At 54.7% G+C, this 24452-nt stretch overlaps 1 protein-coding gene across 1 annotated transcript in view; it reads left to right on the top strand.

The window, feature by feature from the left end:
• Positions 1–24452, top strand: part of GNG7 (G protein subunit gamma 7) — a 158224-nt gene that overhangs the window by 101637 nt on the left and 32135 nt on the right. The window contains exon 3 of the mRNA XM_060094717.1: positions 21557–21593. The gene's annotated coding sequence lies outside the window, so the exon portion shown is untranslated. The remainder of the gene's footprint in view (positions 1–21556; positions 21594–24452) is intronic.

Below are 24452 nucleotides of genomic sequence, written 5' to 3'. Positions count from 1 at the left end.
GTCTTCTGGTCGCCGCCCTGAAGGAGAAAGGACGGTGCTCCGCAAACGCGGAGCAGGAAACTCCATCCCTGCAGGGCAGGGCACAAAGCCCTCGGTGCAGCCGGCATCCAGGCTGCAGTCACACTGCTCAGGGATTTGGCTGCAGGTGTGACACTGCTGCCTATTCAGGACGCCAGAGATGAGCAGGGGGCCAGTTCTCACCCTCCTGCTGTTTGGGAACTCCGCTGATCCCTCCTGGGAGCCCTCCTGGGCAATTTGCAAGTGAGGAAATTGACACCTGGCATCCAGGCCGCCCCATCCCCATCCTTCTGTCACCTAGACCGTCCTTTTTTTGTTGTTTTTTTTTTTTTTCTAGCCTCATTACTGGGGACTTTCTGTCCTTAGGACAAACTCCGTTGGGGGCAGGGAGGGGCCAAACCACAGATTAATGACTCGTCAGGCTGGGATTGCTCAAGAAAGTACTTCTGACGTGGGGACCGCAGAGAGTGTTCTGCAAGTTTCATGTCAGATCTTCCTCACAGCCTGATATGGGGCTAAAGAGGGGAGAAGAAAGATGGGCCCTCAAGAACTGGGGAGGGGGACTTCCCTGGTGGTCCAGTGGTTAGGACTCCGTGCTTCCACTGCAGGGGGCACGGGTTCGATTCCTGGTCGGGGAACTAGGATCCTACGTGCCACGCGCGGTGCAGCCAATAAAAAAAAAAAGAACTGAGGAGGGACATGTGGGCCAGCGAGGGCTCTGCTGTGCAGATGGGGCAGAGGTCATGAGGACCTGGGTTGGGGGCGGGGTGGGGCGGGGCGGGTAACATCAGCTTCGGTGCTTGGGCCCTGATCTCCCTGACATGTCCCTCCCATGGCTCCCTACATAGCTTGTCAGACGTTTATTGGGTGTCTGCTCGGGACCAGGTGCTGGGGATGCAAAGATTGCTTAAAGTCCTGATGTAGCGTAGCAGCGTGGCTGAAGAGGAAATGGCCCTCAGGCAGAGTGCCCAGGGGAGAGCAAGGCCAGGAAGGCTTCCCGGAGGAGGCAGCTGAACTGAGTTCGAAAGAAGGGCAGCCTAGAGGCCATCAGCAGGCCTGTGGGTGGGCCTGGGACGGGAAAGGGGAGTTCAAGAGAAGGCGGAGTCACCTAAGCCGGGAGCATGCCCCCCACCCTCCGAGTGCCGTGGGGATGAGCAACTTGGGAAGTTCTCTCTGTTTGAGATTCCTCGTTTATAGAATCGAAATCGTGTTCTCTCTCCTGCCTCATGGTTCTCGCCAGCTCTGAGGATGATACTTGCTGAGCTTCCTGGGGCCGCCTAGCTCTGCACCAGAAACCTGGGGGCTTAAACTGCAGGGATTTGTCCCCCGCAGTGCTGGAGGCTGAGCGTCCAAGGTCAGAGTGTCGGCAGGGTGGCTCCTTCTGAGGGAGGGACTGTTCTGTGCTCTCCCAGCTTCCGGGGGTGCCGGCAGTCCATGGCGTCTGTTGGTTTATAGAAGCGTCACCCCATCTCTGCCACCGTTGTCACATGGCCTCTCCCTGTGTGCGAGTCTGTGCCCAGGTGTCCCCTTTTATAGGACACCATTCATATTGGATTAGGCCCACCCTACTCCAGTGTGACTTCACCCTGAATAATTACACCTGCAGTGGCCCTACTTCCAAGTGTCTTAGTCCAATCAGGCTGCTGTAACCGAGTGCCAGAGACTGGGGGCTTATGCACAGCAGCGTTTATTCCTCATGGTACTGGAGGCTAGAAGGTCCAAGATCAAAGCACCGGCAGATTCCACGTCTCTTGAGAGCTGATTCCTGGTTCACAGTCAGCCGGATTCTCGCTGTGTCCTTATGTAGCAGAAGGGGCAGGGCACTCTCCAGAGTCCCTTTATAAGGGCACTACTCTCATTCATGAGGGCCCCACCCTCATGACCTAGGCACCTCCCAAATGCCCCACCTCCTGATACCATCACATTGGGGGTTAGGATTCAACATAGGAATTTGGGGGGGGACTCAATTCAACCCATAACCCAGTCCTCACCCATGAGAGCATATAAGGAGCAGGAGCATTACAGCTCAGCAAGCCAGGACAGGTAGTGATGGACTCCAGGGCCTGGGCCCACAGGGCCAGTCGGCGTTAGCACATCCTGGGACCCCAGGCTGCCCAGAGGTCTGAGGAGCACACCACCACCACCCAGCCTCCCTGCAAACCACACCAGTTATTAAAACGGCTTGATTTAAACATGGGCGATCGTTTTTTAAAAATTCTTTTAGAACAGTGTGTGTGGCCAGGAGAATAATGGTCCCCAAAGACATCCACGTCCTTACCACCAGAACCTGTGGACGTGTCACCTCACAGGGCAGAGGGGACTTTGCAGGTGGGGTTAATAAGGGCCCTGAGATGGGAGTGACCCTGGATTCCCTGGGAGGGCCTAGCATCATCTCAGGGTCCTTATAAGAGGGAGGCGGGAGGGTCAGAGGCAGAGAGAGATGGGAGATGCTGCGCTGCTGGCTGTGAGGATGCAGGAGGGGCCGCGAGCCAGGGATGTGGCACCTCTAGAAGCTGGAAAAGGCGGGAACTGATGCTCCCCTGGAGCCTCTGGAAGGACCAGTCCTGCCCACGCCTGGATTTTAGGACTTCTGACCTCCAGAACCATGAGAAAATCAGCATGTGCGGCTTTAAGCCATTAACAGGTGGTATTTGTTATGGCCACCCCAGGAAACTCACACACACGGTTACTGAAGGAGTTGGGACTTACGACTGTCCTTTGCTTGCTTGGTGACTAGAAAAGCATCCTTTGCCCTCTCTCCTTGGTTCTGCGAGGCCCCTTAGATGGGTGGCCTGTCCTTGCCTGTCCCTGAGGAGGTGACCAGATGCCCGTCTCCCTTCTTGTCACCACAGACACTTCCAGACCTGCAGGCAAACACTTTCAACACCCCCAGCGGAACCGCTCGTGTGCTCAGGTCCCAGCCCTGAGCCCCACTGTCCGGTTCCTGCCCCATGTCCACCCTGTGACTTTCCCTCTTTCCCTTCTCCCTGGGCGCCCGGCTCCCAGAACCAGCCCCCGCGGGGTCCAGGGTGAGTCACCAGCCAGAGCTCTGGGTGCCCACCTGGCCGCCCCTCTGCAGGATCGTGACCCAAGGCCCCAGAGGGCGGGAGGCCTGGGAGCCGCCTCCTTTGCTCTGGTTAATGTGACACGTGTCAGGTGCATCCGGGCGGCCACCTCCCGGGCCTCTGCCTCTGGACCTGTCCAGGAAGGGGCAGGACCCCAGGAGTAGGGGTCCCTCCAGAGTAGGCAGGCCATGCAGGCCAGGGTTGGGGGAGAGGAGCGGTTTGCATTCTCGGGATGTTTGTCTGTTTCACCGTCCCTCCCAGCCATTTCCCGGCCCTTCGCAGACAAGCAGTGCTGTGGGCTGGCCAGGGCTGGTGGTTTTCCACGCAGGGGGGTCAGGTCAGGCTGGGTCCACACCCCTGACCCGGGAGGCAGCAGACAGCGGTTCCAGGCCTTGCTGTACCCCTTTCCACACCTAACACCGTGGACACGGGGCCGGATGATTCCTGGGGGGTGGGGTGGGGACAGGGATGCTGCTCCTTAACCCGTGGCACCCTAACCCAGGACGGGTCCCCAACAGAGAAGGAGCCGGCCCGGCTCAGCAGTGCCAAGGGGTCCGAAGGCACAGCAAACAGGTGCTTCTGCATCCAGGTCCCCTGGATCCTGGAGCACGGAAGCCAGGGCTGCCCTTCACCAAGTGAGCAGTCCTCGGCCTGCAGGATGGGAGTCTGTTACCCGTACCCCGAGCACAGTTTCTGTTGAGTTATTCATATTCTGCCTCGTTCCACAAAGAATTGAGGTGACGGTCCAATCCAATAGAAAAACACAGATCTCTTTATGAAATCGAGTAGGGGGCGAGTCCCCACGGGGCCACCCTCGGCGCTCCAGTTCTGGCACCGGCTTTTCTCCGAGGGTCCCGGGCTAGGGAGGGGCTCGGGCCCAGCTCTGCCTTCAGCTGAATCTCAGGGAGTCTCAGAGCCTCATCTCTAAAAATCTTCTCTGTGATCTGCTACTGCTGCTTATGAATACCATACACTTTGTGTGAGAATCTCTACTTCTCCTTTTTGATTTGTTGATAAATATAAGTATATAGTATATATAATATGCATGCATACGTATATAATATATACATATAAATATATAACACATGCAGACAGTATATTACATACGTGTATATATGTATGCGTGTGTGTGTATACGTGTGTTACATATAATACGTGTAACAGCCAAATCCAGTGCTGGAAGGCCCCTCCCCGCTTTAGGGCCCACCCGGCAGGCATCTCCCCCTCGGAGCCCTAGCACAGCCGCCTCAGGCAACCTTGAACCTACTCTCTGTGTTTTATCAGCTCCAGGGCCCAGGGGGATGGTCTCAGGCACGTGCTGACTTTATTCAGTGATCTCCACCCTCCCCTTCTGGTACCAGGCCTTGCATAATCCCCTCTCCCTGAGTGTGCGTGAGACCTGTGACTGCCTCTAACCAGGAGAAGGTGGCAGAGGTGATAGACGTCACGGCCGTGAGTGGGTTACGTCCTGTAAGACTCCCATTCAGCAGGCAGCCCTCGACACCCTCCCTGGCCAGCCTCGAAGAGGTCAATTGCCACATATGAGAGGGTGTGCGGAGGGGGCCCACGTGGCCAGGACCCAAGGGCAGCCTGTGGGAGCCGAGCGCCGAAAGCAGGGACCTGGTCCTGCAGCTACGGGGAGGCCGATGTAGCAACAGCCTGAGGGAGCTCGGAGGTGGGCCCTTCCCCAGTCGAGGTTCTGATGAGATGACAGCCCCAGCCCTACCTGGATTACAGCCTCGGGGGCCCAGTCCCAGCTTAGCTGTGCCCTGACTCCTGACCCCCCAAACCCTGAGATACTAGGTGGTGGTGATTTGTTGCTCAGCATAGAAAACAAATCTGCTGCCCTGGTGCCCCAGCCTGCGAGCCTGCAGAGGAAACACAAAGCCTGCAGAGCTTTGCACACGTGACGGGGGGCCAGGGTGACTGTATGCAGAGTCAGTGAGCTCAGAACAAAAGGAGTGCCCAGGCCGCCTGATTTCCAGATGTCTGAGGCTGGCTGGCAGCTGCTTTTAGCCCCTGCCCCTCCCACGCTGCTGACCCTGTCCCCCCCACCCCCGGTCTCTGCACGTGTCTGGGAGCCACGGTGGCCTAGCAGGAAGGGGCCAACCCCACCCCGTGCAGACTCCCAGCACCCCATGTGCAGGCCGGGACGGAGCTCACTGCTGGACGCAGCCCCGGCGTGTTTGTTTTTATTGCTGGGCTCCCAGGCCCTCCCGGCCTGAACATCTGCACGTCATCTGAGGCGGCCCCGCCGTGGGTTGGGAAACTCAGTCTCGGTGGCCGTCAGCCCCGCGACCCCTGCTCTGGGAACATGCGTGCATGCGACGTGGATCTGAGTGTCTGCGTGTGTGTGCGTGCATGAGGGCGGCGTCCCTTCTCCTGGGCTGTTCATCTCCCAGCAGCTCTCCAGACGAATTCCCAGGGGCGGCAAACACGCGCATGTGCGCGCACACACGCACAACAACCCAAACAGTGTTTCTTCCCTGGTTCCCCGACAGCCCAGGGACAAATGTCCCCCCCAAAGCAAAACAAAACATGACATCCAAACACTTTCTTTCTTTCTTTTCTTTCTTTCGTTCTTTCTTTTCTTTTTTTCTTTCTTTTCTTTCTTTCATTTATTTATTTGGCTGTGCTGGGTCTTGGTTGCAGCACACAGGCTCTTAGTTGCAGTATGCAGGATCTAGTTCCTTGACCAGGGATCGAACCCGGGCCCCCTGCATTGGAAACACAGAGTGCTAACCACTGGACCACCAGGGAAGTCCCCTAAATAGCGTCTTTCATGGGATCACCCAGCAGGCCTGTGGGAGGAGCCATGAGCCCATTTAATAGATGAGGATAGTGAGGTTCAGATAAGAATGGGGCTTAGAACAGGTATCGATGTGGAGAAAGTGAAACGCTCATTCACTGTTGATGGGAATGAGAAAAGGGCAGCCGCTGTGGAGAACAGTCTGGTGGTTCCTTAAAGAATTAAGCATACAGGGACTTCCCTGGTGGTCCAGTGGTTAAGACTCTGCGCCGCCACTGCAGGGGGCACGGATTCCATCCCTGGTCAAGGAACTAAGATCCTGCATGCTTCACAGTGTGGCCAAAATTAATAATAATAATAAATAAAGTAAATAAAAATTTTTAAAAGGAATTAAGCATAGGACTTCCCTGCTGGCACAGTGGTTAAGAATCCGCCTGCCACTTCAGGGGACATGGGTTCAAGCCCTGGTCCGGGAAGATCCCACATGCCGCGGAGCAACTAAGCCCGTGAGCCACGACTACTGAGCCTGTGCGCCACAACTACTGAGCCCACTAGCCACAACTACTGAGGCCTGCGTGCCTAGAGCCCGTGCCCCACAGCAAGAGAAGCCACCTCAATGAGAAGGCTGCGCACCGCAACGAAGGGTAGCCCCTGCTCGCTGCAACTAGAGAAAACCTGCGTGCAGCAACGAAGACCCAACACAGCCATAAATAAATAAATAAATAAATAAATAAATAAATAAATAAATAAATAAATAAGCTCATTCATTCATTCATTCATTTTTAAAAAAGGAAGGAGATTCTGACACCTGCTACGACCTGGATGAACCTCAAGGACATGATGCTCAGTGAAATAAGCCAGACACAGAAGGGCAAATACTGTCTGGTTCCACTCACAGGAGGTCCTGGAGGAGTCACATCCACAGAGACAGGAAGCAGATGGTGGGGGCCAGGGGCTGGGGGAGAGGCTGGGGAGTCAGTGTTTCATGGGGACAGAGTTTCCTTTTGAGAAGATGAGAAAGTTTTGGAGATGATGGTGGTGATGGCTTCACGACAGTGTGAATGTACTTAATGCCGCTGAGCTGCACACTTAAAAACAGTGCAGATGGTGAATTTTATGTTAAGTGTATTTTACCACCGTTAAAAAAAAAACAGTAGGTCTCACAGTGCACCTGCCCTCTGAGGCGCCCCTCTGCAGGAGGGCTGCTTTCGTCCCCAGCACCCACGTCTCTCTGCACACTCCTAACTCTGAGCCTTTGCTTGAGCCCCTGGCCTCGTAGAATTAATTTTAAAATTTAAACAGAAAGGGGCTTCCCTCGTGGCGCAGTGGTTGAGAGTCTGCCTGCCGATGCAGGGGACACGGGTTTGTGCCCCAGTCCGGGAGGATCCCACATGCCGCGGAGCGGCTAGGCCCGTGAGCCATAGCCGCTGAACCTGCGCGTCCGGAGCCTGTGCTCTGCAATGGGAGAGGCCACAGCAGTGAGAGGCCCACATACCGCAAAAAAAAAAAAAAAATTAAACAGAAAGCAGGCTTTCCTGGAGAGAAAGCTCAGGCTCCGGCTTGGCAGACACCGACATATGTCCATGGTGGGCCATGCTGTTGAGCTTAGGGTGGGATGACCAGGTGCAGGTACATTGAGCATCCAAGACAGGTGGTGAGTGGACCGCAGTGGGGGCAGGGTGGGGAGAAGCCAGGTGGGTTTACCCGGACTCTGCCCAACAGAGGTGTGACGGCTCCTGGAAGACCCAGGCGTGGAGGTGAGATGAGGCATCTTCAATCTCGGGCTGTCCCGGCTCCTGGGGCTGAACTTGGGGCCTCAGCCTCTTTCAACAGCCGGTCTCTGGTCTCTGCCCCCCGAGGTCTGTCACGTTCATGCAGTGTTTTTCCAGCTTCTTCGAGATACAACACCATGGGAGGTGAGGATCAATTCCGTGTTTAGATGTTTCTCTGCAGAGAGCAGAGAAGAAGCGTGGCCAAGGACACGGGGCCCAGACAAGGTGTGTGTGTCTTTGGGTCACGTCCCTCTGACACGCCTGGCCTCCGTCAGCACATAACTGGTGGTGGAGGGGCACCCAGAGCTGTGACCCACACAGTGTCCATTCAATCGAGGAAGTCCACTCCTTTATGACCCAATGTAATCCTCTACAGGAACTCTCCACATCAGTACCTGGAGACCTGCCTCGTTCTTTTTCACAGCCACGTAGTATTCCACTGCTTGGCAAAGGCAGGGAGCACATGTTTTAGGCTTTGCAGAATGATGTTGCCTCAAGGAGAACAGGCTTTCCGTATTTAACTGCCAAATTGGGTCCTTGGCAGGAGCTGTACTGGTTTAAAGCTACAGCAGAAATGACCACAACTGGCAAATCCACACAGATGGAAAACGGATTCGTGGTTGTCACGCCTGGGATGCCCCTGCCATCAAGGGGGTGGGGCTGGGGAGGCTGCTCCACACCCCACAGGGCCCAGGACAGCCCCCCAGAGAGGAGGACCCGGCCCAGTGTCAGCAGGGCCAAGGGGGTGACCCTGATCTAGTATCATATCAACAAAACATGGGACTTCCCTGGTGGTGCAGTGGTTGAGAATCCGCCTGCCAATGCAAGGGACATGGGTTCCAGCCCTGGTCCGGGAAGATCCCACATGCTGCGGAGCAACAAAACCCGTGAGCCACAACTACTGAGCCCACGTGCCACAACTACTGAAGCCTGTGCACCTAGAGCCTGTGCTCTGCAACAAGAGAAGCCACCGCCATGAGAAACCTGTGCACTGCAACGAAGAGTCCCCACCCTCTAGCTCGCCGCAACTAGAGAAAGCCCAGGCGCAGCAACGAAGACCCAACACAGCCAAAAATAAATAAATAAATATTTTAAAAAAAACTATGCATCATCGTACGTGCTTGTTCTTCAAGAATTTGGACAATTACGATCTGTTTTGTAGACATTATTATCCCCCAGTTAGTCAGACAGTTAGACTTAATTCTGTGTTTACTGGATTCTACCAGGCTTTTCAGTTTCTCCCACTGATGAGTTGTGTTTGTGTGTGTGTATTTGTATATACATATGAGTGTATTTGTGTATGTGTTGTGTGTGATGTGTATGTATATGTGTATGTATATCTCTGTGTATTTGTATGTGTGTATATGTGTTTTATTGTGTGTTTTTATGTGTATTTGTATGTGTATATGTATATTTGTATGTGTGTATGGTATCTGTTTCTGTGTTTGAGGGTTGTTATGTGCATGCTTATATTTGTATGTGTACGTGTGTGTATGTGTATGCATGTGTATTGCGTATGTGTCTGTATTTGTGTGTATATATGTGTGTGCATGTGTGTATGTGTATGTGGGATTTGTGTGTGTGTTGCATATATGTGTGTGTGCGTGTGTATATGTGCATGCGGGGTTTGTGTGTGAGTGTGTGTGTGCATGTGTGTATGTGTATGTGGGGTTTTTGTGTGTGTTGCATATATGTGTGTGTGTGCGTGTGTATATGTGCATGCGGGGTTTGTGTGTGAGAGTGTGTGTGTGTGTGTGTGTGGGTGAGTGTGTGTCTGCATGGGTAAACCCACCATCCGCGCCTGCCCTGCGTCATGAGGGTGGTTCCCAGGCCAGCAGCTCTGTGGATGCTGGTCCCCAGGTCCTTCCCTTCACTCTGCGCATCTGAGCGGCATCCCGGAAAGGATGCAGGACTCTCCCGTCACCCAGGGCCAATGCTGGGCTCCACTCGCGCGGCGCTGCCTGGTGGCCTCCCCTCTGGGCCCCTTGCTCCTCTGCCTGGAGCTTGGAGGGTCTCCCCCTGGACCGGCATCGGTGGGCTCCTCCGGGGAAGCACGGGGGGCGGGTGGTGTCTCCAGCCGTGAGGCCAGACGGTCTCTGTCACAACCAGCCCCCGGGCCACTGTAGCTCAGAAGCCACCGAAGACAACATGTAAACAAGACAAAACAGAAGACCCCAAAGGAGACACGGATCAGCTAATGGAAAAGGCGAATTGTGTCTCAGGGAAAATCTCCAGACAGGATCACCGTCAACATGTAACTTGAACAGATGGAGCTTCCAGAGCAGGGGTCGCAAACCACAGCCCAGGGTGACGGTGTGTTTTGTAAATAAAGTTGTGTTGGCACACGGGCAGGCCCATCCATCTACACGTTGTCCGGCCGCTTTCCTGCTGCGGGGCGCAATGCGCGGCTGGGACAGGACTGGCTCCAGGGGCTTTACAGGAAAGGGTTGCCAGCTCTGCTTTACAACCTCCATTTAGACCTTTAGCAGTGGGCGGGCGAGGGTTCAGGGGAGGCCGCCACAGGGGCAGGGGTTGCCGAGCCCCAAATTCTGGTCTCTTGTCGCCAGCCCTTCCCCACAGAGTCAGACCAAGCCAACAGCCGGGGGTGTGAGTGAGTTCCCAGGGCGGCTGTAACAAAGTTCCACACAACAGAAGTGTATCCTCTCCCAGCCCTGGAGGCCGAAGTCCTGGATCAAGGTGTCGGCAGGGCTGGTTCCGTCTAAGGACGCGAGGGAGGGTCTGTCCCAGGCTCTCTCCTAGGCTCTCTCCCAGCTTCTGGTGTGGCCGGCCGCCCTCGGCCTGTACACACCTCAGCCGATCTCTGCCTCTGTCTTCACGTGGCCTTCTCCTTGTGTGCGTATTTGTGTCTAAGCGTCCCCTCTCATAAGGACACCAGTCATGTTGGATTAGGCGCCCCCTGCTCTGGTGTGACCCCATCTTCACTAATTACCCCTGCAACAACCCTCTCTCCAAATCAGGTCGCATTCTGAGGCCTGGGGTTAGGGCTGCCACATCTGAATTGGGGGAGACACGATGTACCCCACGCCAGGGTGTGTGCTTCCTCCAAGTGTCTGCTCCGAATCTGGAGAGAAGTGCTCAGGCTCAGCGAGTGTCGGGCGATGGCGGTGGGGCCTGGGCAGGGGGACAGTGAAAGGCCACAGAGGGTCACAGGAAAGCACCCACTCTCAAACCAAACACATTCTGCAGGGGCTGGCGCCCAACTCCTCCTCACCAGGATCCCCTGTCTCCGCGGCTCCCCCGTGCTCTCAGAAGCTGGACGGCGGGCCTTGGAGGCCGGCTGGGCCGAGTGCCAGGTCACAGAGAACGCGCCCTGCTCGAAGGCCAGGCTCCGCTCCTCTGGCTTCAGTGACTTCTCGGAAAGAAGGATGTGTCTGGTGCTGGCCTTGCTGCTGCTTACAGAGCAGACACCCCCATCTCCCCAGTCTCAGGCCTGCCTCTTCCCTCCCCCACAGCCCGCTCTTTATTTTGGGTGCAGAGGGCCCCCCGACCCTCAGATCGTCCTCGATTCCTCCCCCACGTTCCCAACCACTTAAATTCCTCTTCATCCCCATCACATCCTCCGTCCACGCCCCTCAGGGTTCTCATCTGGGCTGTTTCCACCTGGTCTCCAGGTCTGCTTATCCATGAAGCCCACGAGAGTGCTTTAGTTTAACATCAGAAGAAAACCATGAATATACTAATCCAGCCTGGATGGTGTCCATTTTTACACCAATGTGGTCGTAAAGTATGTTCAGTATTTTTTTATGGAGAGGGACCTTGAAAGTTATAGTGAGGCCCTGCTTTTGTTCCTTCCACCCTGGACCCATCACTGCCTGTGTGGAAACTTCCTTCGGCCCCAGGAAGAGGCCTAAACTCTCCACACAGCACGCACGTCCATTTTGGACCACACCTGCCTGGCTCTGGCCACTGGACCCCCATCCACTCTGCTCTGACCTCCCACATCCTGGCCTGAACTCGGGGTATCATCCAGCTGGGGCTTCCCACCAGGGTTCACCCAACCTTAAGCCCTGGGCCTGGACACTGTCTACTGTAGGAAGCTTGTACTTAACTCCTTTTTAAAAAAAAAAAAAAAAAAGATTGAGCTATAATTCACATACCATAAAATTCACCTATTTAAAATATGCAATTCAGTGTTTTTGGTACATTCATAAGGTTGTACAATTATGGCCACTACCCAATTCCAGAATATTTTCATCACCCCCCCCCCAAATAACCCTATACCCCATTCAGTCTTCCCCAGCCCCAGGCAACTATGAATTCACTTTCTATGTCTGTGGATCGGCCTGTTCTGGACGTTTCCCATCAATGGAATCACACCCTGTGTGTCCTTCTGTGTCTGGCTTCTCTCACGGAGCATCGTGTTCTCAAGGTCCATTCACGTGGTAGCAAGTGTCAGGGCTTCACCCCTTTTCGTGTCTGAGCTATGTTCCCGTGTGTGGAGAGACCACATTGTTTATCCATCACCCAGTGATGGACATTTGGGTCATGTCCAGTTTTTGCCTATTATGGATGACGCTGCTTTGGACATTAGTGCACGCTTTTCTGTGTTGACGTGTGTTTTCATGTCCCTTGGGTACATACGTAGGGGCGGAACTGCAGGGTCAGAGGGCAATTCTTTTAACCTTTGGAGGAGCAGCCATTCCTTAACCTCAGAGGCTGTTCATTCCTCCAGCTAAGGGTTCTGCAAACTACAGCCAAGGGGGTGGAATCAGGCCCTCTGCCTGTTGTTGCAAATAAAGTTTTACTGGCACACAGCACGCCCATGACATGTTGTCTATGGCGGCTACTGAGCTGAACCTTTGCCACAGAGACTGAAATATTTACTATGTGGCCTTTTATAGAAACAAGTGTGTTGATACGTAGCACTTAAGTGACACACTGTGAGCATCTATTTAGGCATCTTGAGAACCCCTCCCTCTACCTTCCTCCTGCAGAACAGAAAGTTCCCCGCAGGCGGGAACGTGATCTTCTATTTCTGTTTCCTACCATCGTTAAACATGCGGACTCATTACCCCACCCGCGCCATCCGGGAGCATTGAACCCATGGAAAGCCTGGGCCTCCCTTTCCTGTGGGTGCGGGCCAGCCTCACCCGGGGCTCCCGCCCTGGCTGCCCGGTGGAGTCGCCAGGGGCCTCTGCAACCGGCCACACCCAGGCCAGCTGCCACAGTCCCCCCAACCCCTCCGCCCCGGGCAGACCGCAGTGGCCCCTCCAGAGGGTTCCAAAGCTTGGGAACCCTGGGTAACTGGTTCCTAATCCCAGATGTCTGTGATTCCCGTGGATATAGTCCCAGAGGCAGGGGACCCGCAGACCATTTCTCCCATGCAAACAGCCCAGATGTATCAACCCTGCCAGGTGCAGGCATCTCAAGGGGGTTTGGGGTGCCTTCTCTGTGCTCCCCCAAATGCCCAGAGCCAGTCAGTCCAGCGGTGGGAGGGGAGCCCTTGTCACTCAAGGTCCCAACTCTCACAGCTGCAGGGACACATATCTAGAGACTTTTTTTTTTTTTTTTTTTAATTTCCTGAGACTGCTGTAACAAAGGGCCGCAAACTGCGTGGCTCAAACCAGACATTGATTCTCTCACATTCTGCAGGCCCGAAGTCCAAGCTCAGGGTGTCACAGGGCCGTGCTCCCTCCAGAGGCTCCAGAGAGGGACCCTTCCTGCTTCTTCCAGCTTCTGGGGCTGCAGTGTCCTCAGCTCGTGGCCGCATCACCCAGTCTCTGTGTCCGTCTTCACGTGGCCTCTCCCTGTGTGTCTGAGTATCAAATCCCACCCCCCCTCCGTTTTCTCCGATAAAGACACCAGCTATTGGGTGTAAGGCCCACCCTGAATCCAGGAAGCTCTGGCGTGGGGGGGGACGGGACGGGGGGACACGACATGGATATTTGAGGGACAGTATCAGACCCGCTATAACCAGTGGACATTATTTTTGTTTAGGCAAAAAGTTTACCCAAACTAAAAACGAACACCAGACGATCTTTCCAGAGAACGGTCACCCCCACTTTGCAACCTTTCCTTTTATTTCTTCCTGCCATTTCCCCTCCCACCCCAGCTACCACCGTCATTGCCTCGATGACTTGTTGTTTGCCCTTGTGGAAGCGCCTCAAATCCTTCTTGGTCCAGGGAAGGATGGGAGGGTAGGTAGAAACCTTTAACTCAGTGGACAGTTAAGGTGGTAATCATGTTGCAATAAATAAATGTATCAGACTGACACAGGAACACCTGAAGCTCACAGAGGGTTGTGTGTCAATTATGTCTCAATACAAATACATTTTTTTAACATCTTTATTGGAGTATAATTGCTTTACAATGTTGTGTTAGTTTCTGCTGTATAACAAAGTGAATCAGCTATATGTACACCAACGTTCAATATAAATACATTTTTATTTTTTTATTTTATTTTATTTTTTTGCGGTATGTGGGCCTCTCACTGTTGTGGCCTCTACCGTTGCGGAGCACAGGCTCCGGACACGCAGGCTCAACGGCCATGAGGGCTTCCCTGGTGGCGCAGTGGTTGAGAGTCCGCCTGCCGATGCAGGGGACATGGGTTCATGCCCCGGTCCGGGAGGATCCCACATGCCGCGGGGCGGCTGGGCCCGTGAGCCATGGCCGCTGAGCTTGCGCATCCGGAGCCTGTGCTCTACAACGGGAGAGGCCACAACAGTGAGAGGCCCGCTTACTGCAAAAAAAAAAAAAAAGTAAGTTGAGAGTAAACAGTTGTTTTAAAAATTCCTACTTGAGGGAATTCCCTGGCGGTCCAGTGGTTAGGACTCTGAGCTTCCACTGCAGGGCACAGGTTTGATCCCTGGGCAGGGAACTAAGATCCCAAAAGCTGTGTGGCACAGCAAATGAAATGAAATGAAATAAAAATTCTTACTTGAAATGAATCCATTGAAGGGATTTAAAGACGTTAACTCAGTAATCCTAGAGCAGGAACTTTGCTCAGTGGAGCTCTGCCCCCCAGGGGACACTGGGCCATGTCTGGGGACATCTGTGGTTTTCATGACTGGGGGGCTCCTGGCATCGAGGGGGTGGGAGCAGGGATGCTGCTGAGCCCCCCACAGTGCCCGGGACAGCCCCCCACAGAGTGACCCGGGGCCCCAGTGTCAGCAGGGCCGAGGGAGAGAATCCCTGTCGTAAATATTGAAGGTGAGGATAGCTTTCAACTGAAAAAATATATATAATGTTTACTGGTCATTTTTAAAAAATCAGCTGTAGGTGTGTCTCCCTGCAGCTGTGACAAGTTGGGGCCCCCCCTTTGGGCCAAGGGCAGGCTGAGGGAACGAGGGGGCCGTGGCAGCTGCTCTGGGGTATTGCGGGCCCCCAGGGTACCTGGTCTGATGTGAATCTTCCGAATCCGTTGGATTTTTGCTTCAAAGCCCAGAGTGGGTGGAGGGCATGAGTGCTTGCCCAGGAGCCCAGTTTCCTTCTGAGAAGCAGAATGCAGAGTAACTTCTAAGAGAAGTGCTTGAGGAAGGGGATTACCCTATCGTCTCCCCAGAAGAGCTGGTGAAAATTAACAAGAAGCACTTCTGGTTTCTTTCACTGCCTAGGCAGCTTCCTCTGCCGGGCACTGTGCTCTCAGGCATTGATGAGATTAAAAAAAAAAAAAAAGTAGATGATCTATTTTTGAATCCTTCTAGGAGAAGCCCTTGGCAGTTGAGCAGCTGAGCTGAGACCAGCAAGGACAAGAGCTTGGGCAAAGGCACCCAGAGGTGGAGTCGGGAGTCCTGGGCGAGGACAGGATTGTGCAGAGAACAGGACCCGGTCCCCCACCGACCCCCCATCCAGCCCTGCTGACATCAGCCGGGCATCTTCTGTATGGGGGGCTGTCCTGGGCACTGCAGGGTGTGGAGCAGCATCCCTGCCCCCATCCACTCGATGCCAGGAGCTCCCCAGAGTACCAACCACAGATGTCCCCAGGCACCGCCCCCTGGGGGCGGAACTACTCTGGGAGAGACCCCTGCCCTAGTGACCCACTCCCCAACTACACACACACACACACACACACACACACACACACACACACACACACACACACACACACACACACACACACACACACACACACACACACACACACACACACACACACACACACACACACACACACACACACACACACACACACACACACACACACCTCCCCCGTGTCCTGCACGTAAAGCAGGGCCTTGCTAATGAAAAAGCAGAGTCAGGGGTTCTGGAATTTTCCTCCCTCTGTCTCAAGGGTGAGCCATGGAGCTGCATGTGTCTCCAGAAGCACCAGGGACCCTGCCAGCCGGGTCTGCAAAGCAGCCTTAACACCTTTCTCAGGAGAAAGAAGGGAAATTCAACTTCTGACCCGTAATAAACACTCAGTGAGTGTGATGACCCCAGCCCAGCCCCATCCCCCCACCCAGGCTCCGCCCTCCAGGAAATGAGGATAAAGTCAGAAGGGACCTAGGGAGCCAGGCCTCCTCAGCTGTACCTGTGTCAGGCCAGGACCCAAGGCCTTTCCACTCGACCCAGGCCACTTAGCCCTTGATCCTGGAGCCACAGCTGCTACATCTAATAATACAGGTTTCGTTCAGTTAAAAAATACTTTGGGGACTTCCCTGGCAGTCCAGTGGTTAAGACTCCGTGCTTTCAGTGCATGGGGCCCAGGTTCCATCCTTGGTCTGGGAACTAAGATCCCACCTGCCGTGTGATACGGCCAAAAAATTAAAAAATAAAAAAAATCATTAAAGAAATATTTTATTGCTAAAAAACCCCCCGCTAACCATCATCTGAGCCTTCAGCGAGTCATAATCTTTTTGCTGGTGGAGGGTCCTGCCCCGATGCTGCAGACGGGGTGGCCATGGCCATTTCTTAAAATAAAGCAGCAATGAAGTCTGCCGAATCGGTGGCCTCTTCCTCTCACGAACGGTTTCTCCGTGGCGTCCGTTACTGTTTGATGGCATTTTACCCGCAGGAGAACTTCCTTCACAGTTGGAGTCAATGCCCTCAAACCCTTTGTCAACTAAGTCTGTGTCCTATCCTCAGTCCTTTGTTGTCATTTCAACAGTCTCCACAGCATCCTCACCAGGAGGAGATTCTTCCATCTCCAAATCTGCTTCTTTGGACTCAGCACACTCTTTATTCCTTGCGGGAACGTGTTGCCCCAAACCTGCAATTTGTAAAGAACGTGATATCCGTGAAGCGTGATAAAACGAGGTGTGCCTGTGTATCACGTGTCATATCCGTCGTGTTATTTTTATCATCGTTGCCTTAGTTCGCACCTCCTGCAGTGCTGGGCACCGTCTTTGTCTCGTTTTGTCCTCACTGTGACCCCAAGAGCGATGCTGTGGGTCCTCATGTTACAGACAGGGCATCAGGGTTCAGAGAGCCAGTGGGCCGACGTCCAGACCAACGCCCCGAGCCAGGGCCGGAGCTTGCTCAAAATCCCCTCCCTGCACCTCAGCTGGGCCAGAAAGACTGACTCCTCACCCACTCTGAGCAGATGCTGGCTGGCTGTCTTCTAGAACGTTCTAAAATCTTCTAGGAAGTTCTTCTCACCTAAACAGCTCATCCTGCAATCAGAATCTGTACCCTCTTTCCCATCCTCACGAGTGAAAGTCAGGATGACCATGATCATGAAAATGATGATAATAAAAATAAATCATTCCATCGGAATAGTGATTCATTGCAGGAGGAGGCCCTGGGATGCCTTCGGGGGTCTTGGAAGTGTTCTACATCTTGATGCAGGTCATGGTGACTCAGGTGCACACACTTTTTAAATGCATGGTCTGTACATGAGCAATCTGTACACTCTTCTGTAGGCATGTCCTACTTTAATAAAAGAGTGTGGCAGGAACTCCCTGGTGGTCCAGTGGTTAGGACTCTGCGCTTTCACTGCCGAGGGCCCGGGTTCAGTCCCTGGTCATAGAACTAAGATCCTGCAAGCTGCGCTGCGTGGCCAAAAAACAGGGACAATAACAGGTGGTTATTGTGGGACAATAACAGGTATCTGAATCCAAGAACCATAGCTTGGTGCCCATGCCTAGCAAGGCAGTGGGTAAGTGGGTGAGCAGCCCAGTGGCTCCGATGGGACTGTCTTGCAATCTTTTTTTTTTTTTTTTTTTTTTGGCGGTACGCGGGCCTCTTACTGTTGTGGCCTCTCCCATTGCGGAGCACAGGCTCCGGATGCGCAGGCTCAGCGGCCATGGCCCACAGGCCTAGCCGCTCCGCGGCATGTGGGATCTTCCCGGACTGGGGCACGAACCTGCGTCCCCTGCATCGGCAGGCGGACTCTCAACCACTGCGCCACCAGGGAAGCCCTGCAATCTTTTTGAAGGTCAAGTTGGGAGGTGGATCAAGTCCTCTATACCTTTAAACTCAGCGTTTACACTTAAAAATTCATCCTCAGGAAAAAAAAAAAGAGAGAGGCACACACAGAATTCCCTGTGCTTGGCTATTTGCTTCATGTGCATTGATTCTCATGGTACAATGATTTAAGAAGAGGAAAGAATCAGAAACAACCTAAACATCCAATAATGGGCAACAATAGATATACACAGTACTACTACTAATCATAAATTATGGTACATCCACCAAGGTCCTGTTGGTAAATGCAGCATTAGTATCCTGGACGGGACCCCAGAACAGAACAGACATTGTATGGCAGAGTGGAGTGATGGTGAAATCCAGATAAAGCCTGGAGTTGAATTCAGAGTAAGGCGCCTGGGTCCATTTCTTCATTTTGATGAGATGCCAGCCTTAGGAGGAGCTGGCTGAGGGCACGTTGCAAACTCTCTGTGCTGTTTTTGTCACTTTTCTGTCCATCTAAAATCATTCCAAAATCAGTTAGAAGAATTTGTGGGGCTTCCCTGATGGCGCAGTGGTTGAACGTCCGCCTGCCGATGCAGGGGGCAGGGGTTCGTGCCCCGGTCCGGGAAGATCCCACATGCCGCGGAGCGGCTGGGCCCGTGAGTCATGGCCGCTGAGCCTGCGCGTCCGGAGCCTGTGTTCCGCAACGGGAGAGGCCCCAACAGTGAGAGGCCCGCATACCGAAAAAAAAAAAAAAAAAAAGAAAGAAAAAAAAAAGAATTTGTGACGGAATGGGAAAATAGTGGTTCCCCTCACAATGTGATAAGATAGTAAGCAAATTAAGAAAAATTTTAAAGGCAGGTGATCAAATTGCATGTAGGACCTGAATTTGTAAAAATGGACAGATATGTGTATATGCCGTGAAAAATCCAGGTGGTGGGATTATGGATGATTTTTGTTACTTTATGTGATATCTAGATTTGGGAAAATGAAATTGTGTTCCTTTCATGGCCATGAAGAAGAGAAAATATGTATACAGTTGATTCTTGTCATTGGCAGTGGTTCTGGGCCATAAAGTCGCCGCAAACACTGAATTAGTGAACACCGCACCACCGCTCCTGGGGACACACAGGGCCAGGATCCCGTGAGCCTCCATCACCCCACTGTCACACCCAATCCCCACGCAAACTCGTGTGATGTACGTTTCTGTTTAAAGATGGCTTGTCCAATACCAGTTGTTGATTCATTCACGGCGGGGCTGTAACCCTGGCCTGAACAAAGCTCATCTAACACACGTACTGTCCCCGTGAGTACGACACCGCCCTCCTGCACTTGGGACGCTGGCCGGCACTTCAGCTCTACACTGGGGGGCCATTTTAGAGGCAGAATCACCTGCCAAAAACTCAAAAATGCCTAAAACGTAGCCCTAAATGGTGAAAAGGACGCTGGTTACCACCCGGTTCCACTTCAGCTGGGAAGATGGTTGTCGGTGACTCGAATGTTTCACCGCTCTGACTGTGTCCTCTAATGACTGCACACACCCACCCCCAAGTATCAATCTGGGAGTTACAAATACAACCTAGCCAGTAGGTGAATTCCCAAGTACAGAATCCGAAGGTATCGAGGCTTGACCCTGTAGAACACCTCCTGTGGCCCGTTCCCCCGCAGGCCTGCTGGCATCCACACGGCAGGCGGGCCCAGCCCTCGCCGGGAGCATGGGCTGGTGGTGAGGTGCCGCCTTTGCACCCCAACACCCCGGTGCCCCAGCACACTCAGCCCAGCAAAGGTGTGTCTCCCCCTCCAAGCCCCGGGAGCCCAGTGTTGACCTTTAAGCAGGAGCTGGGGTTCCCCCGCCTCAAGGGACCGGGGCAGGAGCGCTCCCTGCCAGATGCCTTACTGTGTGTCTGTGTGTCTCACCCAGCACTTCCTGAAGACAGGGGTCTCACCTGGGGGTGAGTCTGCCCCCAGAGGACACTGGGCCCTGTCTGGGGACATCTTGTGGTCATCAGGACTGGGGGACTGCTGGCATCGAGGGGGTGGGGTCAGGGACACTGCTTCACACCCCACAGCGCTCAGGACGCCCCGATGTCAACAGTGCCGGGGGGGCAGAAGCCCTGCTTTAGAGAAAGCTGCCCCAGGAACTTCCCTGGAGGTCCAGTGGTTAGGACTCCGAGCTTCCACTGCAGGGGGTGAAGGTTCGATCCCTGGTCAGGGAACTAAGATCCCACGTGCCACGCGGTGTGGCCAAAAGAAATAGTGAAAGCTGCCCCAGCCATCTCCTTCCTGTGGCTGAGAGTCGGCTGGGTCTTCCCCCCCTGCCCCCCGCCCCGCCCCGTGGTCTCTGATGCCAGCCCCCTGGGGCCCAGGGCCACTGAGAAAGGCTTGGTGGCCCTCGGCTCTGGCCCTGGAGTGGCAGCGGCAGCATGTCCCTTTGTGTAGGTGGAAAAAAACCCTGTAGGTTTGTGGAAAGAGCTAATGTTTGTGAAGGAAGAGGGGCCGGCTCTCCGAGACCGAAGGGAAACTTCAGAGCCGGAGGGAAACAGCCTCGCCTGAGGCAGGCCCCGCAGCTCAGGAAGCCTGGCCTGCATTGGGCAGGGGCTTCTGTTGACCTCCCCACAGCAAGCCCACAGTGGAATGGGCCCCAAGCAAGGGCCTGCCTAGAACTCGAGGGTGGTCTAGCTGCTGGCTTGTGAACTGTGGTCAGTGGCCCGGCAACTGCCGGGGGTCCCCGCCCCCGGAGCACAGGCTGAGGCATCCTTCTGGCCGAGCAGGACATGTAGCCCCGCAGCAGAGGACAGGCCTCCGTAGCCCGCAGCCTCCTCCTCCACAAACGGGATCGGTGCTGGCCGCGTGGAGGGGACGGGGTTACCGCTCACCTCTCCCTCCTGGCCTTGGTGGGAGCCTCCCCGGGCGCGGCAGTGTGGAGAGTGGGGTGGAGGCTGGCGTCCAGCCTCAGGGTCACCCTGACAGCTGGACGTGGCGGCCCCAGGGCCCCTCATTGCTGTGTGCATCAATCATCAGACAGAGACGCGGCTCTGTCCAGGGTTCCGCTTGGAGCAGTGGGTCCCATCCCCCCGCAGGCCAGCGGCTCCAAAGTACCAGAGCCCACCCCGCCCCTGGGGTCCGATCACGGGGACTTCCATACTTTCCTGGTGACCTCCTGGCCCCAGGCGGCCAGCCTCAGATCCCTCACCTTCCTGGCCCCGTATACCTGTCACCTCTTCCACCCGGGGTTAATTGCTTTGCCCCGAGATCGCTTTTTCCACCTCTCCCTTTTTGGCCCCGGCAAGTGGCTTCCATCAAAGCCGAAAACCAGACGTGGAAAAACCCCAAGCGTGACACATCAAGGCTCGGTTCCATTTCAAGGCTTGGGGTCCCCGTGTCCTGAAATGGAATAATACAAGTTCCAGACAAAAACTCAACTCCCCCCTCCCCAGAGAAACACAGTTGTCTCTCCTGAATGGATCAGTTGTAAAGAATAAAGTGAAATCTCCAGAAGCACCCCCGCTCCTTCTCTGGAGGACACGGCCAGTTCCAAGCCAAATGCCACATTTTTGGTGACAGCCAAGTATCTCTCTGAGAAAACCTGGAGCTAATTATGTTAAAAATATTTAACCGTGATTTTTTTTTTCCTCTCTAAACAGGGTCAAACAGTGCTGCTTCTTGGAAAAACTGAAAAAGGTATGTAGTGTTTTCTCTTACTTCACGAGCTTGGAATCCCTTGTTTTTGAGCAAAGGAACAAACAAGTCAGAGTGTTTCGTGCGCACATGACACACTGGGAATTGTGTCACCGTGAAACGAGCTCCGGGCTCCCAGCCAGGAAACCTGAGTTCAAATCCCAGGTCCACCTCTGAGAGGCTCTGCCATGTCTGGGCGGGTTCCTTTCATCTCCCCGCAGAGGAAATAACACTCTGTGACTTCCCAAGCGTGGTGCCGGCTGTTCGCGAAGGGGGCTGTCACCAGCAGGTTGGAAATGTGTGCCTTTCCAGGAAGTGGTCCATTTCGTGTAGATTACCTAATATGCTGACAACCTTGGTCCCCAGCACCCTCCTACAGCCCTTCACACTTCCAGGAGCTCAGTGGTCACGCCTGGCTCTGGTCCCCAGCATATTCCCCCTCTTTCTCCCCATCAGTCTGGCTAAAGGCCAGGATCGCCCCTCTTCTCAAAGGACCAGTTTTAGTTTCTCAGGCCGCCCTCTGGTTTCTCTGGTCTGTTTTCGTTTATCTCTGGCTCTGTCATTTCCTTCCTCCTGTGGGCCTTGGGTTTCGCTTGCCCTTCCTGTCCTCGTTCCTTCAGGTGTCAAGTCGGGTCGTGGATCTGGGACCTTCCCCAATGCACCCTCTGCAGCTGACACTCTCTGCCCCCAGCACCCGCATCCCGCAGGTTTCAGCAGGTCGCGTTCTCAGGCCAGGTGCTTTCCACCTTCTCCTCAGCCCCACTGCTCGTCTGAGCGCGTGTGGTTTAATTTCCACGGGGTCCATGACCGCTCTGGGAAGGAAAGGGCATCGGGACGCCTTTCTCGGTGGCAGGACGTTGTTGGGAGTATGGCTGAAATGGGATTCTCTTGGGACCCTTTGTGGGGCTTGCTGAGAACATGGAGGGAGGGCTGGTTTGAGGCGGGGGGCGCTTTGCTCTGGACCCCCGGCTTCACTGCTTCGTCTCTGAGCCTCTCTGAACGCCTGCTTCATACAGCTGGAGGGGGGTGGGGTGTGAGGCCCGAGGACACGGGGCTTGATCGGCTGTGAGGTTTGGGGGTCCGGGGTGGAGGTGGCTAGAGCAGAGGCTGAGACAGAATCCCCTGAAGTCGCTCGCTGGGGTCGCCATCACAAAGTACCACCGACTGGGGGGCTTGCAACCACAGAAACGCGTCCTCACGTGGTTCCAGAGGCCGGAAGTCCGAGATCCAGGTGTGGCAGACCCCCCCCCACCCCGCTCCCTCTACAGGCTCCGGGGAGGGTCCTCCCTGCCTCTTCTGGCCTCTGGTGGTTTCCAGCGTCCCTGGCAGCCTTGGCTTGTGGCTGCATCCCCCCCAGCCGCTGCCTCCTCTTCACATGGCCTCCCCCGCGTGTGCACGTGTCCCGTTCTCGTGCAGACACCAGTCACTGCGTTTCACCCCACCCCAGTACAACCTCATCTTAACTAGTTACATCTGCAGTGACCCTATTTCCAAGTGAGGCCCCAGGTATCAGGACTTAGGACTTGAATGTGTCTTTGGGTTAGCCCACAGCCCTCCTGGCTCTGTGTGCCCTTTGCAGCCAGGAGATCCCAGAGGGTACCCAGTGCCCATGGCACTGAGATGGCAGCGCCCTGGGCCACAGAGAAGCCAGAGGGCGCTGGGGCTCCCTCCCCGGTGTGCTCTCCCTCCCTCTAGGATCTTCCTTCGGGGCTTCCCCTCAAGGCCTCTGGTTTGGCCAGTGCCGCCCTGGGCTCCCCCACCCCGGCAGCGGCCCCGGTAGGGGAGACAGGCTTTCATCCACAGCCCCCACGCGGCTCCGTGAGCAGAGCTAATGCCCCCCTTCAGCCCCGAGCCCCTGCGTCAGCCACGCCTGAGCAGGGCCAGAGGCTCCAGCAGCCACCCCCGCCAGCACCCTCAGCCCAGGCTTTCATGCTTCCAGGCATGGCGTGCTCACTCCCTGAGTCCCAAAGGGCTTTGAGCGGTGGCTGCTGATCGGGGTGGCGGCACGGCTGAGTCCCTGGGACCCAGGTCCCTGCCACAGCCCAGGGTGTGGCTTGGAGTGCTCATTTCACGTCGTCCCGTACCTGTGAGATGGAGATGAGAACTCCCAGGGGGCCTAAGGGCGACTGCAGTTGCCGACGCAGGCCTGGCCCACGGAGGGCTCCTCGTCAACTGTAGGACTTGCACGTGGAGGTGCACCTCCCTCCTGCCTGCAGTCCTCGGGCCCTTTTGCCCCTGAGGATGCCACAGCTCTCTGCTTTGTGAGGTCTGCAAGAGGCCCAGGCAGAGCCGGCCCAGGGTGAGGAAAGCCGGGCACCCGCCCCAGGCGCAGAACTTAAGGGGGCACCGTAAAATGCAGTCATTGCTATGCTTTATCTTAACATAGCAATATGTCCTAAAAATCAAAACTAATGCCCCCCAAAAAAATCCATGGTCAAGATTAAAAACAATTTTTTTTTTTGGCCGTGCCGCACGGCTTGTGGGATCTTGGTTCCCCGACCAGGGATCGAACTCACGCCCCCTGCAGTGGAAGCTCAGAGTCCTAACCACTGAACCACCAGGGAAATCCGAAGATTAGAATTTCAGTTAGAGAGGGGATTGCTTTGCCCTAACCCCAGCCCCATCAGATCCTGTCCCTAATGAAAACCTTGACATGTGATTCATCATGGATATTTTGCATTCATTTTGACTTCTTTAAAAAAATTATTGCATGAAAGTATGTGATCACGGTGACTGACTTTTCGGTGCCCCTTAGATTTTGTGCCTGAGGCGGGCACCTTGCCATCCTCACCCCAGCCCGGCTGACGAGAACGGTGGTGACAAAGATGATGATTTGAAACGCAGGTACTTCCCAGTGGTCAC

This window comes from Mesoplodon densirostris, chromosome 3, assembly GCF_025265405.1.
Source record: "Mesoplodon densirostris isolate mMesDen1 chromosome 3, mMesDen1 primary haplotype, whole genome shotgun sequence".
Taxonomy (NCBI): Eukaryota; Metazoa; Chordata; class Mammalia; order Artiodactyla; family Ziphiidae; genus Mesoplodon; species Mesoplodon densirostris.
The sequence above is the reverse complement of the archived record's forward strand: the minus strand, read 5'-3'. Positions and strand labels throughout refer to the sequence as shown.